The sequence below is a fragment of the Jaculus jaculus genome, chromosome 12, assembly GCF_020740685.1.
Source record: "Jaculus jaculus isolate mJacJac1 chromosome 12, mJacJac1.mat.Y.cur, whole genome shotgun sequence".
Lineage (NCBI taxonomy): Eukaryota > Metazoa > Chordata > Mammalia > Rodentia > Dipodidae > Jaculus > Jaculus jaculus.
The window spans coordinates 100668169-100682961 of NC_059113.1; the positions used below are offsets into that span (position 1 = coordinate 100668169).

The following is a 14793-nucleotide window of genomic DNA, read 5'->3' on the forward strand; positions in this document are numbered from 1 at the left end:
TCTTCTACATATTGTATGTGAGTGTAATAGTATACTATATAGTATATAGTCCTTCATGACTAATTTCTTTGAACCCTCAACAAAGGTTCATCCCCATTGTACATAACAGTACTTTGTTTTCATGGTCAAATGATATCCTACTATATGTATGTAGCATATTGTGTTTATCTGTTCACCTGTTGATAGACATTTGGGCTGTCTCCTTTTTTTGTTTGCTTGTTTTGTTTTTTTCAAAGCAGGGTCTCACTTTAGCCCAGGCTGACCTGGAATTCACTATGGAGTCTCAGGGTAGCCTTGAACTCATGGCGACCCTCCTACCTCTGCCTCCCGAATGTTGGGATTAAAGGCGTGTGCCACCACTCCTAGTTTGTCTGTTTTTTGACCGTTCTGAATAATGCTGCTATAAACTTTCACAGGCATAGTTGGCATTTATCTTCATTTCTGTTATGCATATGCCCTACAATTGCTGGGTCATGTGTTAGGTCTGTGTTTAGCTATGTGAAGAACTCCAGACTTCTTTCTAAGTAGCTAGGCTATTTTGCATTTCTGCTGCCAGTGTGTGAGGGTTCCAGTTTTTCATGTTGTTCCATAACTTATTCCTGATTTTTGGTTCTAGCCATCCTACTAGGTGGGAAGTGGTATCTAACTGTGGTTTTGTTCCTCATTTCCTTGATGATTAGGGGTGTTGAGCATTTTTTCATGGGCCTCATGGCTATTTATGTGTCTTCCTGGGACAAATGTTTGCTCAGATCCTTGGCTCATATTTTAATCTCTTAAATATGATGCTTCAGGTTTCTTTCCTGCTAGAGAACCACACACATACTCATCAGTCAGCATCTAAAAATACCAGGACTGGGGAAATGGCTCAGCAGTTAAGGGTGCTTGCTACCAAAGTCTGCAAGTCCTGGGTTTGATTCCCCGGTGTCCACATAAAGCCAGATTCAGAAGGTCACCCACATGTTTGAAGTTTATTTGCAGTGGCAGGAGGCCCTAGAATGCCCATTTTCTCCTTCCCTCTCTCTTTTTCTCTCCCTCTTCCCCTCTCCTCCCTCTCCTTCCTCCCTCTCTCTCTCTCTCTCTTTTCCTGCTTGCAAATAAATATTTTTTTTTTAAATACTAGTTATGCCAGGCGTGGTGGCACACGCCTTTATTCTCAGCACTGGAGGCAGAGGTAGGAGGATGTCTAAGGATGAGCTCAAGGCCATCCTTAGACTATGTAGTGAATTCCAGGTCAGCCTGGGCTAGAGTGAGACTCTACCTCAAAAAAACAAAAAAACAAAAAAACAAACAAAAAAAAAAAACAGAAAAAGCTAGCTATACAATTAGTAACTTTACACAGAGCATGTTATGTTAATCAGAGTTCCGCCACTATAATTAACTACCAGCAATGATTGCTTTTAAGAGAGGAGCGGTTTCTGTGGGCCCACAGCCTCAGAGGCTCAGTCGGTGCCTGATGGGCTCCCCTCTCTGTGCACACAGAGCACGGTCACGGTGGAGCACCAGCCTCCCGCAGCGTGAGCCAGGGAACAGAACTGGGGCTCACAGTCCCCTTGGAGAGTATGCTCCCTAGTGACCTGGCTTCCTCCTCCAGACCCTCCCCATCAAAGTTTCTGACCCTCCCTGTCCTTCTACCTGGGACCAAGTCTCTAACACATGAGGCTCCAAGAGACAGTCAAGATCCAGTTATTGATTATTCAAACCTTCTTGTGTTTTCCTGGCCCTAAGGCTTTTCTGGAATAATTTTTGGGAATTCTTTACCCTGCCCTACTTAGTCATATTCTAAGCATCTCTCAGAAACCTCAAACTCCCTAACACACAGGATTTTGCTCTTCTTCAAACTCCTGTATTTTTGGTCTATGGCAAATGCAATATATTTGGTATATACTTCTGGTTTCCTATATAATACACGCTATCCACTTATTCTACACTAACAAAGCACATGTTCTGTTGAGGGAACAGCGTATCTTTAAAAATGCTTGCCTAGAGCCGGGCGTGGTGGCGCACGCCTTTAATCCCAGCACTCGTGAAGCAGAGGTAGGAGGATTGCCGTGAGCTCGAGGCCACCCTGCGACTCCATGGTGACTTCCAGGTCAGCCTGGGCTAGAGTTAGACCCTACCTTGAAAAACAAACAAAAAAAAAAACCCTGGAGTTCACCATGGAGTCTCAGGGTGGCCTCGAACTCACAGCGATCCTTCTATCTCTGCCTCCCGAGTGCTGGGATCAAAGGTGTGCGCCACCATGCCCAGCTAGTTTGTTATTTTTTGTTGAATATATTTAAATGAATGCAGTTGCTTTGCAGACTTGCTTTTTGCACAGTTATTTCTGTTCAAAAGTAGGCATAGTAAACACTTATTATGTAGTTTTTAGCTAACCATAGACAGAAATTTTTTCACCTTTGAGCAAAATGGCCATATGTAGAGTTTTTCTCTTTCTTTCTTTCTTTCTTTCTTTCTTTCTTTCTTTCTTTCTTTCTTTCTTTCTTTCAACTTCTGGATTTACTATAATGTATACTTAAAAGTGGTAGTACTTGGGAAATCTTAATTGAAATAAACAGGAACTTTTAGTTCATACGTGAATCTAACTCTTTAAAAGTTGACCATGCCTAGGGCTAGAGGAATGGCTTAGCAGTTAAGGCGTTTGTCTGCAGAGTCAAAGGACCCAAGTTCAATTCCCTTGGACATACGTTAACCAGATGCACAAGGGATTGCATGTGTCTGGAGTTCGTTTACAGTGGCTAGAGGCCCTGGCACACCCATTCTCTCTCTGTCTCTCTCTCTCCCCCCTCTTTCTCTGTCAATTAAATAAATAAATAAAAATAAGGTATTTTTTTAAGTTGACCATGTCTGTGTATTCTGAATGATTAAAGAACAGAGTATTCTCATTTCTACTTTGCTGTGTTTCTTAGAACACTGCTTAAGCAAGAAGTTGACAGCCTAAGCCACATTTGCCAGACATCATGTTAATATACCCTTTTCCCTACTGGTTTGAGTTGATTTGCAGTAGACTTTTTAAAAATAATTTTAAGCCGGGCGTGGTGGTGCACACCTTTAATCCCAGCACTTGGGAGGCAGAGGTAGGATTGCTGTGAGTTTGAGGCCAGTCTGAGATTACAGAGTGAATTCCAGGTCAGCCTGGGCTAGAGTGAGACCCTACCTCAAAAACCGAAAAAAAAAAAAGAAAAATGCAAAAGAAATCAAAGTCACAGTTTCCCAGTTTGTAAACAGAGGCCGTTGTGAAGATGAATTGCAAAGTTCCCTGTACTTGCGGGGCTCCCCGAGCTCTAGACTTGTTCGTCCAAGCAGAACAAACCTAAAGGTCTGTGTTTGATAAGATGCTGAAGGAGACTCGCAGAAGTAGAGTCAAGGTCCTTCCTTTATGAGAAGAACCTTGAGACCTGCCTCAAGGTGACACCAACAGCCCAAGAACTGAGAAGCAATGGCTGCTGCATAGATGGATGTGGAGGTTACAAATGCTACAAACGGTGTCACTTACATAAAGATACGGTGCTTGGGCTGGAGAGATGGCGTAGTGGGTAAGGCACTTGCCTGCGAAGCCTAAGGACCCATGTTCAACTCTCCTGTTCCCATATTTAGCCTTTTGCACAAAGGTGAGGTAAGCACAAGGTTGTACATGCCCACTAGGTGGCGCAAGCATCTGCATTTCGACTTCAGTGGCTGAGGCCCTAGGGCACTGATTCTGTCACTCTCCTCTCTAGTGCTTGCTCTCTCTAAAATAAAATTTTAAAAATTTAAAAAAAAAGATACAGTGCTTGGTTAATATGCAATTGAGCCAGATTCTACATTCAAGATTTCAATGAAGACATATTATGTTAATGTCCTTTGAGTTTCTTGTTAATTATTTCCAGATTAGAATGGGGGTGGGAAGGACTCTTAATTTTCTTTTTTTCTTACTTCTTTTCTTTCTTTCCCTCTTTCTTTTATTCCTGCTCTCCTTTGGTTCTGCCAGTGATTCCAATTATGTGTAGGAATGTACTTGTCTCTTGAGAACAAACATTCTTTCAGGAGATCTGAAAATTACATCAGGAAACACGCATTTCTCTCTCTCGCCTTTGGGTTGTATGTGTTGATTATTATTAAAGTCGGTGTAAAGGGCTCATGGCTATTTGTTTAGCTTGAGAATTTCTAAGATCGCAGACAAGCTGTCAGCTGTGCATGGGCTGTTCTGAGTGCTATAGATCATTGCCTGCCTGCTCCGTGCACTCATGTCAGTTCTTCAGGCAGCATAAGGAATACATGGTCTGTCCACAGAATTTGTAGACTGCTTCATAAGAAGGTGTATCCTTTGCACAGTGAAGCAACTGACTTTAAAAGTTACCTGTTTATGTCTAACATACAGTTAGTGCCTGATACTAATACATGCCATGGGTTCTAGTTGCTATACAGGTTTAGACACAGGCAGCCTTCCTCACATTTACATGAAGGAGACTTCTTAGAAAATACTGCTTTGAGCTGCACGTTGGTCAGGTTAGATGAATGAAGACTTGTGAAGGGGAAGTGAGTGGTATTTACTGAGCAGTAGCCACATACAGCTTTTTTGTTTCTTTAAAAATGTTTTTAAGGGCTGGAGAGTGGGGTTAGCCATTAAGCGCTTGCCTATGAAGCCTAAGGATCCCAGTTTGAGGCTCGATTCTCCAGGACCCTACGCAGATGCGCAAGGTGGCACATGCATCTGGAGTTCGTTTCCAGTAGCTGGTGGCCGTGGTGCGCCCATTCTCTCTCTCTCTCTCCCGTTTTCTCTGTCTGTTCTTCTCAAGTAAATAATTAAAAATAAACAAAAATTTTAAAAATGTTTCTATTTACTTAGAGAATATGAATAGGCACACCAGGACTTTTTGCCACTGCAAATTTTACATGGGTAACTGGGAATCGATTCTGGGTTGGCAGACTTTGCAAGCATGCACCATGAACCACTGAGCCAACTCCCTCGCCTGTTTGTATGGTTTTTGTCTGTTTGGTTGGTTTTTGTTGTTATTACTTTTCAAGGTAGGGTCTTACTCTATCCCAGGCTGACCTGAAACTCACTCTGTATCCCCAGGCTGGTCTGAAACTCACTTACAACATCCTCCTACATCAGCCTACCAAGTGCCAGGATTAAAGACATGGCCCACCATGTCAGCTGCAAATACGGATATTAGCTCCCTCTTTTTTTATTTTTACTTTTTGTTTATTTTTATTTATTTATTTGAGAGCGACACACAGAGAGAAAGAGGCAGAGAGAGAGAGAGAGAATGGGTGTGCCAGGGCCTCCAGCCACTGCAAATCAACTCTAGACAAATGGGCCCTTTATGCATCTGGCTTATGTGGGTCCTGGGGAATTGAGCCTTGAACCGGGGTCCTTAGGCTTCACAGGCAAGTGCTTAACCGCTAAGCCATCTCTCCAGCCCCTTCCTTCCCTCTTACAAATGAGATAACCATGGTACTAAAAGGTTGGATAACTTGCCCACAGTGACAGTATTAGCAAATGGCACAGAAAGCATCCAGCCCAGGCATCTTGACTCTGTGGTCCATTCTCCTAACCAGACCCAGACAAAGCCATAAAACAGTCACATTTAGTGGATAGTCAATGACCAGCTTGGAAAGAATATGCAATTTTTTCTTACATAGTAATGGGAAAATAAAGTTAGAAATTTTGAGAGCATGTTATTATGGGATGTTTCAGTGGCTGGTCAGCTTTTATCACGTATGCCTAGCAGAGGAGGCTGAAAATTTCCTGACAGAAGACTTTTACTGTTATAATTTTTTTTTTTTTTTTGCTGACCTATTCCTGAAAACAATTAGATTGTACTCCTAGAAGACAGTGTCGCTGCATTCTGCTTGTAAACAAAACCTTTCTCCCTTCTGCTTACGTGGTTCAGACATTATTCATTTTGTTGAGAATAATTTGAGGTATAGTATGCTATTTCTTCAAAGCTGAAATAAATATTTCAATTGGATTGAAGAAGTACTTTTAAACTAGCCTCTCTAAACAGCTGTGACATGGACCCATTTCTAAAGCTTTTCATATACTGTCCTCAGTAGGCACACAAGATTCATGCAGAGATAATGAAACTGGCAATTTATATCTGAATCTGTTATTTCTTTGGAAATATGTGCTCATATATTTTGGTATTTGAGTGGCAGGAGATGCAGTTATTTTGGCTCAACTGACAGTAGAAATGGAGCTGGAGAGAGTTGGCCCAGCAGTTAAAAGCTCTTGCTTGTAAAACCTGATGGCCTCAATTCGGTTTCCCAGTACGCATGCACAGTCAGATGCACAAAGAGGCACACGCATCTGGAGTCTGTATGCAGTGGCAGGAGGCCCATTTTATCTCTCTCTAATAAAATAGTTGAAATATTTTTTAAAAAGAAAGACACTCCCAAGTGAAGTGCATTTCTCTGTATTCTGAAACCTGTAAAGAAATTGTTAAAAGTCAAGAAATGACTTTGGAGTTAAAATACTCATTCACAATAGTCAGCCTTAAAAATGAAGGGAATTTGGATGCATTCCATCACACGAATGAACCTTAAGGATCTGATGCTAAATGAAATCAGTCAGGCACAAACAGGCAAGTAGGCATGACTTCCTTTGTGTGAGGATATGAAGGGTAGCCAAACTCCGAATCTACGTGGAATGGTGTGGCTGCTGTGGGCTAGCAGGAGCGGGAGAGCAGGAGCCGCTGAATGGATGTAGAGTTTCGTTTTGCAGGATGAAAGGGTTCTAGGGGTTGGTGACTTGTGCACTGAAAAATAGTTAAGATGGTAAAGGTTACATGTATTTTATTGGAAATGTAAAACTTAAAGAAAGTTTGTTTGTTTATTTTTGAGATGAGGTCCCACTCTTTAGCCCAAGCTGGCCTGAACTCCCTTTGTAGCCCAGGCTACCTTTATTTTTAAGGAGACATTTCAAGTTTTTTCTGGAAAGATCCACTGAGTTCCTAAGAAATGAAAGGGTGGCTGGGTGTGGTGACACACATCTTTAATCCCAACACTTGGGAGGCAGAGGTAGGTTGCTGTGAGTTCAAGACCAGCTTGGGACTACATGTGAATTTCAGGTCAGCCTGAGCTAGAGTGAGACTCTACCTCAGAAAATATAAATAAATAAATAACCAGGGCTAGAGTGATGGCTTATTGGTTAAGTCACTTGCCTGCGAAGCCTAAGCACCCGTGTTCAACTCTGCAGGTCCCACATAAACCCAATGCACAAAGTGACACAAGCGTGCAAGGTCACGCATGCACACAAGGTGGCACGTGAGTCGGAGTTCGACTGCAGTGGCTAGAGGCCCTGGCGCAATTCCCTCCCTCCCTCCCTCCCTCCCTCCCTCTCTCCCTCCCTCCCTCCCTCCCCCTCTCTCTCTCTCTCCATGTATATAGATAGATATACACACACATATATATCTTGCACTAAAAAATGTCTGCTGGGCTTGCCTCAAAAAAAAATTAAAGGGCTGGGCTGGAGAGATGGCTTAGCGGTTAAGCACTTGCCTGTGAAGCCTAAGGACCCCGGTTCGAGGCTCGGTTCCCCAGGTCCCACGTTAGCCAGATGCACAAGGGGGCGCACGCGTCTGGAGTTCGTTTGCAGAGGCTGGAAGCCCTGGCACGCCCATTCTCTCTCTCTCCCTCTATCTGTCTTTCTCTCTGTGTCTGTCGCTCTCAAATAAATAAATAAATAAATTAAAAAAAAAATTAAAGGGGAAGAATATTTCTGAATACAGAGATTATTATGTAAGGCCATATAAAAACATGGTTTTTATTTTTTTTTCCAAATATTTATTTGTTTTTTGAGGAAGAGAGAGAGAATAGGCACCCCTGGGCCCCAAGCCACTGCAAACAAACTCCAGTTGCATGTACCACCTTGTGTATATGGCTTACATTATCATTGGGGAGCTCAAAACTGGGTCCTTAAATTTCACAGACTAGTGCTTTAACTGCTAAGCCATCTCTCCAGACCCTTGTTTTTGTTTTGTATTTGTTTTTGTTTTTTGAGGTAGGGCCTTGCTGTATCCCAGGCTGACCTAGAATTCACTACATAGTCTCAGGTAGCCTTGAACTCATGGCGATCCTCCTACTTCTGCCTCCCGAGTGCTGGGATCTAAGGTGTGCACCACCACGCCCAGCTCTTGTTTTGGTTTTTTGAGTGTGTGCCTGTGTGTAGCAGATGTGGCATGCTGCGATGTGTGTGCACAGATACACGCACCACACTTGCATGCATGTGGAGGCCAGGGGAGATCATGGGTGTTCTTAATCACGTTTCCTGTTATCTCCTTGGAACAGGGTCTCTCACTGAACCTTCAGCTGCCATTTATAGTCAGACTTGCTGAGCAGCCAGCCTACTGACTCTCCTGTCCTGCTTCCCATAGGCCTGGGGTTACTACCAGCACAGCCCTGCCTAGCTTTTTACTTGGGTGCTGGGATTCCAACTGAAGTCCCCTCGGACCCTCATGCTTACATGGCAATCACTCTTCCACTGAGCCATCTCCCCAGACCCTAACATCATATTTTAAGGGAATGGACTGTAGACCTAAGCTCTCTAGACGTGAATTCAAGTTCTGCCATTCACTAGTCACCTACTGTGTCTGTTTCCTTACCTCTGTTTCATAGGGTAGTTCTAACAACTAACTGTTACCTATTAGCTGCTGTGAGCAACGACTACTGTACGGAAGTGACTTAGTTCTATTCCTCTGCACAAAGATCAAGCATGTGTAGAACTACATAATGGGTGAGAGAATGTTGGCTCGTTTGGGCTTGATTATGTGTAAAGGTTAGAGAACCATGGCTCGACTGGTGCCCAAGGGGCTGCAGAGATGGCTTAGTAGTTAAGCCTAAGGACCCCAGTTCGAGGCTCAATTCCCCAGGACCCACTTAAGCCAGATGCACAAGGTGGCACATGCATCTGGCGTTCATTTGCAGTAGCTGGAGGCCCTGGCGTGCCCATTCTCTCTCTCTCTTTCTCTCTCTCTGCGCCTCTTTCTCTCCTTGTCTTTTACTCTCAAATAAATAAATAAAAATAAAGGAATAAAAATTATATCCAAGTTGAAGATTGGTTGATTGATTTGCGGAGAAACAGATTTAACGGGAGCACCTGGGTTTCCTGCCACTGCAAACAGACTCTGCTTTGTGTATCTGGTTTTACATGGGGTACTGGGGATTTGAACTCAGGCTGGCAGGCTTTGCAAGCAAGCACCTCTAACCACTGAGCAATTTCTCTAGCCTTTGAGGAATTTTAAGTAGGAAGTCAAAGGCATTTCTAGTGCTGTGGTGTGAACCCAGGACCCTGGACATGCAAGGCAAGCATTTTACGATGAAAGACACCCTACCCTTGGTTTATTAATATAAGATCTTACTGTGTAGTCAGGCTGGTGTGAACTCATCATTAGTTGTGGTGTAAACCCAGGGCCCTAGGCATGCAAGGCAAGCATGTTACAATGAAAGACATTCCGTCCTTGGTTTATTAATATAAGATCTTACTGTATAGTCCAGGCTGGCATGAACCCACCATTAGCTGTGGTGTGAACTAGTGATCCTTCTGCCTCAGCCTCCTAAGTGCAGGAACGGGCCACCATGCCCAGGCAAACACTTATTTTAGAAAGATGGTTCTAGAGGCAGTGTGAATGTGACTACAAGTTTGACATTGTCCAGATGAAGATGGTGAAGTCCTGAATGGAAAACTTGCCACAGGATTGGAAAAAATAGGTTGAGGAGAAGCTTACAAATGAAATGTATAATCATTAGCTGTGTACACGTGAAGTTCAAATTTAATTTTTTTTTTTTTTGATTTTTCAAGGTAGGGTCTCACTCTGGTCCAGGCTGACCTGGAATTACTATGTAGTCTCAGGGTGGCCTTGAACTCACGGTAATCCTCTTACCTCTGCCTCCCGAGTGCTGGGATTAAAGGCATGCGCCACCACGCCTGGCTCCAAATTTAATTTTTTAAACCTTAAGCTTCTATATTTTTATTTTTTCATTTGAGAGAGAGAGAGTGTTGTGTGTGGCATGCCAGGGCCACTTGCCAGTGAAAACGAACTCCAGATGTATGCGCCACTTAGTGCACCTAGCTTTATGTGGATACTGGAGAATTGGACCCAGGCCAGCAGGCTTTGAAAGCAAGCTCCTTTAACTGCTGAGCCATCTGCCCAGCCCAAAGATTTCTTCTTGATAGAGTTATCATTTTATTCTGTACAGTGTGTTAAAAGAATAGTCTAAGCTAAATATACCCTCTGTGGCTTAAGATACAGTTTTTTTTTCCTTGAAGCTTTTATTGGTCTGAATATATGTTTTTGCATATTTAAAATATTTATGGATTTACTGCTTTAGTATGATATCTAGAGAGATGGGATTCTTATTGGAAAACCTAAGTTTTGTGTCCAGGCAACCTGAGTTCAATTACCCAGTTAATGCCCAAGTTGGTCTCGCTGGCTGTTTTCTCAACTGTGGAGTAGGGCAATAAAGCCTGCTGGGCGTCTCGGTTTTCAGCCCTACAGCTCCAGGCTCTCTGCAGGCCCCGCCTTCGCTGGCAGCTGCTACTGCAATGGCAGGTGATGGTGCCCCCGGGAGAGGACAGGGAGGCTGCCTGGGTCACCTCACTTAGGCCCTGCTGCTCCTATGATTGTTTTTAAATTCAACAGGAAAGAAAATCTGAAAATGTCTAAAGGAAAACACTTGCAAACAATTATTTTTAGGTGACATTACTTGCCTTTATAGTTAGAATTGTCAAGTTAGGTTCAGTAAATGTTAGTTTTATAAAAATTGCTTCAGAGCCCGGCATGGTGGGAGGCAGAGGTAGGAGAATCACAGTGAGTTTGAGGCCAGCCTGAGACTACATAGTGAAGTCCAGGTCAGCCTGGGGGCATTTTACCATGAAATGCCCCGTCTCCAAAAAAAAAAAAAAAAAAAAAAAAAAAAAAATCAGTTTTTAAAAATTTTATTTATTTACTTATTTTATGAGAGAAAGAGAATGGGTATGCCAGGACCTCTAGCCACTGCAAACTCCAGACACATGCGCCATCTTGTGCATCTGGCTTTACATGAGAACGAGGGAGTCGAACCTCGGTCCTTCGGCTTTGCAGGTGAGCGCCTTAACTGCTGAGCCATCTCCCCAGCCCCAAAACTCAGTTTTTTACCCAACACTTCTCCTTTTTGTGTCCTGGATTCTGAATCTACTGTCCACAAAATCACCCCAGTCTGAACCCTGGCAGTCACGGGATTTCTCCCTTCCCTCTGCACCTGTCTGTGCAGCTCCGGTTGAGGGTTGAGCTTACATTCTGATGTCTCTCAGTTCTTTCCCTTCTTTGTTCCCACGGCTGTTTGCTTGGTTCATATTCTCATTATCTGGCCTAGAACTAAATTGGTACTGGCTTTCCAGTTCTAAGTAACAGAATCCAGATTGCCAGGGCCAGCTTCAAGCCTCTCTGGAATCTGCTTCCTGCTGCTGGCCAACCTGATGGCTGGCCCGCTGCTGTCCCTTCTCTAACCCTCCTCCTTGTTCATGCCCAGTTGTTTTCAGCTTCCTGCATGCTGTTGACTTTATATCCTTGTAATTCTACCTGCTGTGCCTACTTTGTTCTTTTTTACTTGTCTAACTAACGGACAGCAACCTGTCCATTACCAGAAACGTGTATCCAGTAAGACCCACCTCAAATGTGTGACGCTTTCTGTTCCCTTCTCAGCAGAGTTTAGTGCTTCCTTGTGCTGTAGCTGTCACACACGTATTTCTCTGGTAGAGTGAAGTGTTTATGTATCTTCCTGCTCTTTTTTTCTTTTTTTGGTTTTCAAGGTAGGCTTTCACTCTAGCTCAGGCAGACCTGGAATACACTATGTAGTCTCAGGGTGGCTTTGAACTCATGGCGATCCTCCTGCCTCTGCGTCCCGAGTGCTGGGATTAAAGGTGTGCGCCACCACGCCCGGCTGTATCTTCTTTGTATAGCAGACCTTCTTTGAGGGCAGGAACCATACCTTCTCATCTCTGGTCCCTGTCATGTAATGCAGTACCTGTGATATATGAAAACATGGAACATGGACTGGACAGGTGGCTTAGTGGTTAATGTACTTGCCTGTGAAGCCTAAGAACTCATGTTTGAATCTCCAGGTCCCACATAAGCCAGATGCACAGTGACACAAGCGTGCAACATCACACGTGCACACCAGGAAGCACACATGTCTGGAGTTCATTCACAGCAGCTGAAGGCCCTGGTATGCCCATTCTCCATCTCGCTCTCTCAAAAAACAAAAAGACATGGAACCTGTTAAACACATACGTAAATCAGGGTATCATGGCATAGGTTCAGTCCTGTGCATTGTGCATTGGTTCAGGAACCTTACTCCCTGCTCCATAGCCTCTCTTGAAAATGGTTTGATTAAGTAGACATGATTATAGTAACCTTAACTTGTTTCCTTTCTTTTAGCATTAAAAATATTTTCCTGTGGTAAGATATATAAAAAGCTTACTGTTTTAACCAGTTTTACGTACCCAGTTTAATGGCTCCAGGCACTACAATGTACTGGGCAACCCTCGTTGCTCTTCACCTTCAGCAGTCCTTTCATCTTGCAAAACTGGAAACTCTGCCCATCAATAACTTTCCATTCCCCTCTTCCTTTAGTCCCTGGAGCCCACCATTACACTTTCTATCTCTTTGGATTTGACGTCTCCAGGGACCTCATAGGTGGAATTGCATGGTGCATGTCATTTTGTAACTGGTTTATTTCACTTGGCATAATGTTCTCCAGGTTCACCCATGTGGTGTTTGCCAGGATTTCCTGTTTCAGGTTTAGTAATAGTGCATTGTATGTAGATGCCACATTTTGTTTATTCACTTGTCTGGAAGTGGACAGTTGGGTTTCTTCAACCTTGTAGCTCTTGCGGACAGTGCAGCCATAAACACTGGTATCCAAGTGTTTCTCTAACTCCCTAAATTCAGTTCCCTGTGGAGTATGCCCAGTCCTAGGTCACAACGGTAACTATTGGGAAGAATGAACATACTGGTCTCCATGCGTTCCCACCAACACAAGAGTTCTAAATTCTCCACATCCTCCCTCACCAATGCTTGCACTTGAACCTGTTTCTGTTGTTTCACCTTTTTTTCAGTGGTCTTGCTGGCGGGTGTTTAGTGATGCATCGTTGTGCTTCTGATTTGGATTTCTCTCAGGATTAGCGAAGTCGAGCACCTTTTCATGTGCTTGTCCGCTATTTGTCTGCCTTTGGAGCAAGGTCTATTCAAGTCCTTTGCCTACGCTTAGTTTTTTAACTTGTTTCTTAAGTACTGAGCTTTGGAAATATACATTTATGAGAGAACAATTAGGTATGCATTTATAGTTCCATTATTTCATTTGTTCATATGTAATTCATATGATATGTATGAATTATACTTTGCTGGATCCTAGGTGATCATTACCCAAGTTAATTCTGTAGAATGAATGTAACAGGTATTACTGAAAATGAGGTTTTATAATCAAAGGCAGTTTGGATCCCCTGGGTTAACAAACATAAACAGGTATTAGTGAAAATGAGGTTCTGTAATCAAAGGCATTTGGGGTCCCCTGGGTTAACAAAAGTAAACTAATTTCACTTCTCTGAGTCTTTAATATACCAGTGTGCATTGTGAATCTTACTTGATCCATTTTCATGAGATCAGTGTTCCGTGGAACACATCTGGGGAAGTGTGCTCAGTATGTGGGTTCATGTCACCAAATAAGACTATGTAATTACTGTCACGGACTGTCTTCTTGTCCCTGAGAGTTGTGTATGCTGGACTGTCACGGACTGTCTTCTTGTCCCTGAGAGTTGTGTATGCTGGACTGTCACGGACTGTCTTCTTGTCCCTGAGAGTTGTGTATGCTGGACTGTCACGGACTGTCTTCTTGTCCCTGAGGGGGTGTGTATTCTTGACTGTCAGACTCTTCCTGTCCCTGATGGGGTGTGTATTCTGGGCTGAGGCCTGAAATAGCCTCCGCATCTGGCAGATTACATCCCAGCTCTGCTGTGACAGCTCTGCTGATGTCAGCTGTTCTTTGAGTCCTGCCCTGACGAAGTGCTGTGACAAGTTTCTCACAGAGCCCAGCCCGTGTTCCCGTCCCTTCTCAGCCGGCCCTTAGGCACTCACGTCGTAGTCCACTGCTGTTCGAACGTGGGTCACGTCTGTAGAGCACAAGTCTCCTGTGCTCTCTACTGTGACGTGTGTCGGGGTGTGGCCGCGTGTGTGCCGCAGTGTGTGTGTAGGTCACAGGTCAACCGTTAGCCCTGGGTCCTCGCCTTCTCCCTCCTTCAGGCAGGGTCTCAGGCTGATCGCTGCTGCTTTTGCCAGGCTAGCTGGTCCCCAGGCTTCTGGCAGCCTGCTGTCTCTGCTCCGTTCTCACCTGGAGGAGTGGCTAGGATTGCAAACACCTGCCGTGCATCCTGCTTCCAGTCTTGGGTGCCCATGCTTGCCCAGCAAGCGCTTTATCCTCCGGGCCATCTCCCCAACCCTGTGTCCTTTTTAAAAAAATATTGTTTTTATTTCTTTAAGAGAGAGAAAAAAAGAAAGCGGGAGGGAGAGAGAGAGTGAATGGATGCACCAGGACCTCCAGCTACTGCAAATGAACTCCAGATGCATGCACCTCCTTGTGCCATCTTGTGCATCTGGCTTATGTGGGTCCTGGGGATGTGAACCTGGGTCCTTATGCTTCTCAGGCAAGCACCTTAAAGACTAAGCCCATGCTCCAGCCCTTGTTGAGTCTTTTATTTATTTTTATTTTATCTTATTTATGTATGACTATTATTTTATGGTTTTTCAAGGTAGGGTTTCACTCCAGCTGACCTGGAAT

The 14793-nt window shown here is 43.9% G+C and overlaps 1 protein-coding gene across 1 annotated transcript in view; it reads left to right on the forward strand.

Moving 5' to 3' along the window:
* Mnd1 (meiotic nuclear divisions 1) overlaps window positions 1-14793 on the forward strand; it is a 59863-nt gene that overhangs the window by 17120 nt on the left and 27950 nt on the right. The window lies entirely within an intron of this gene.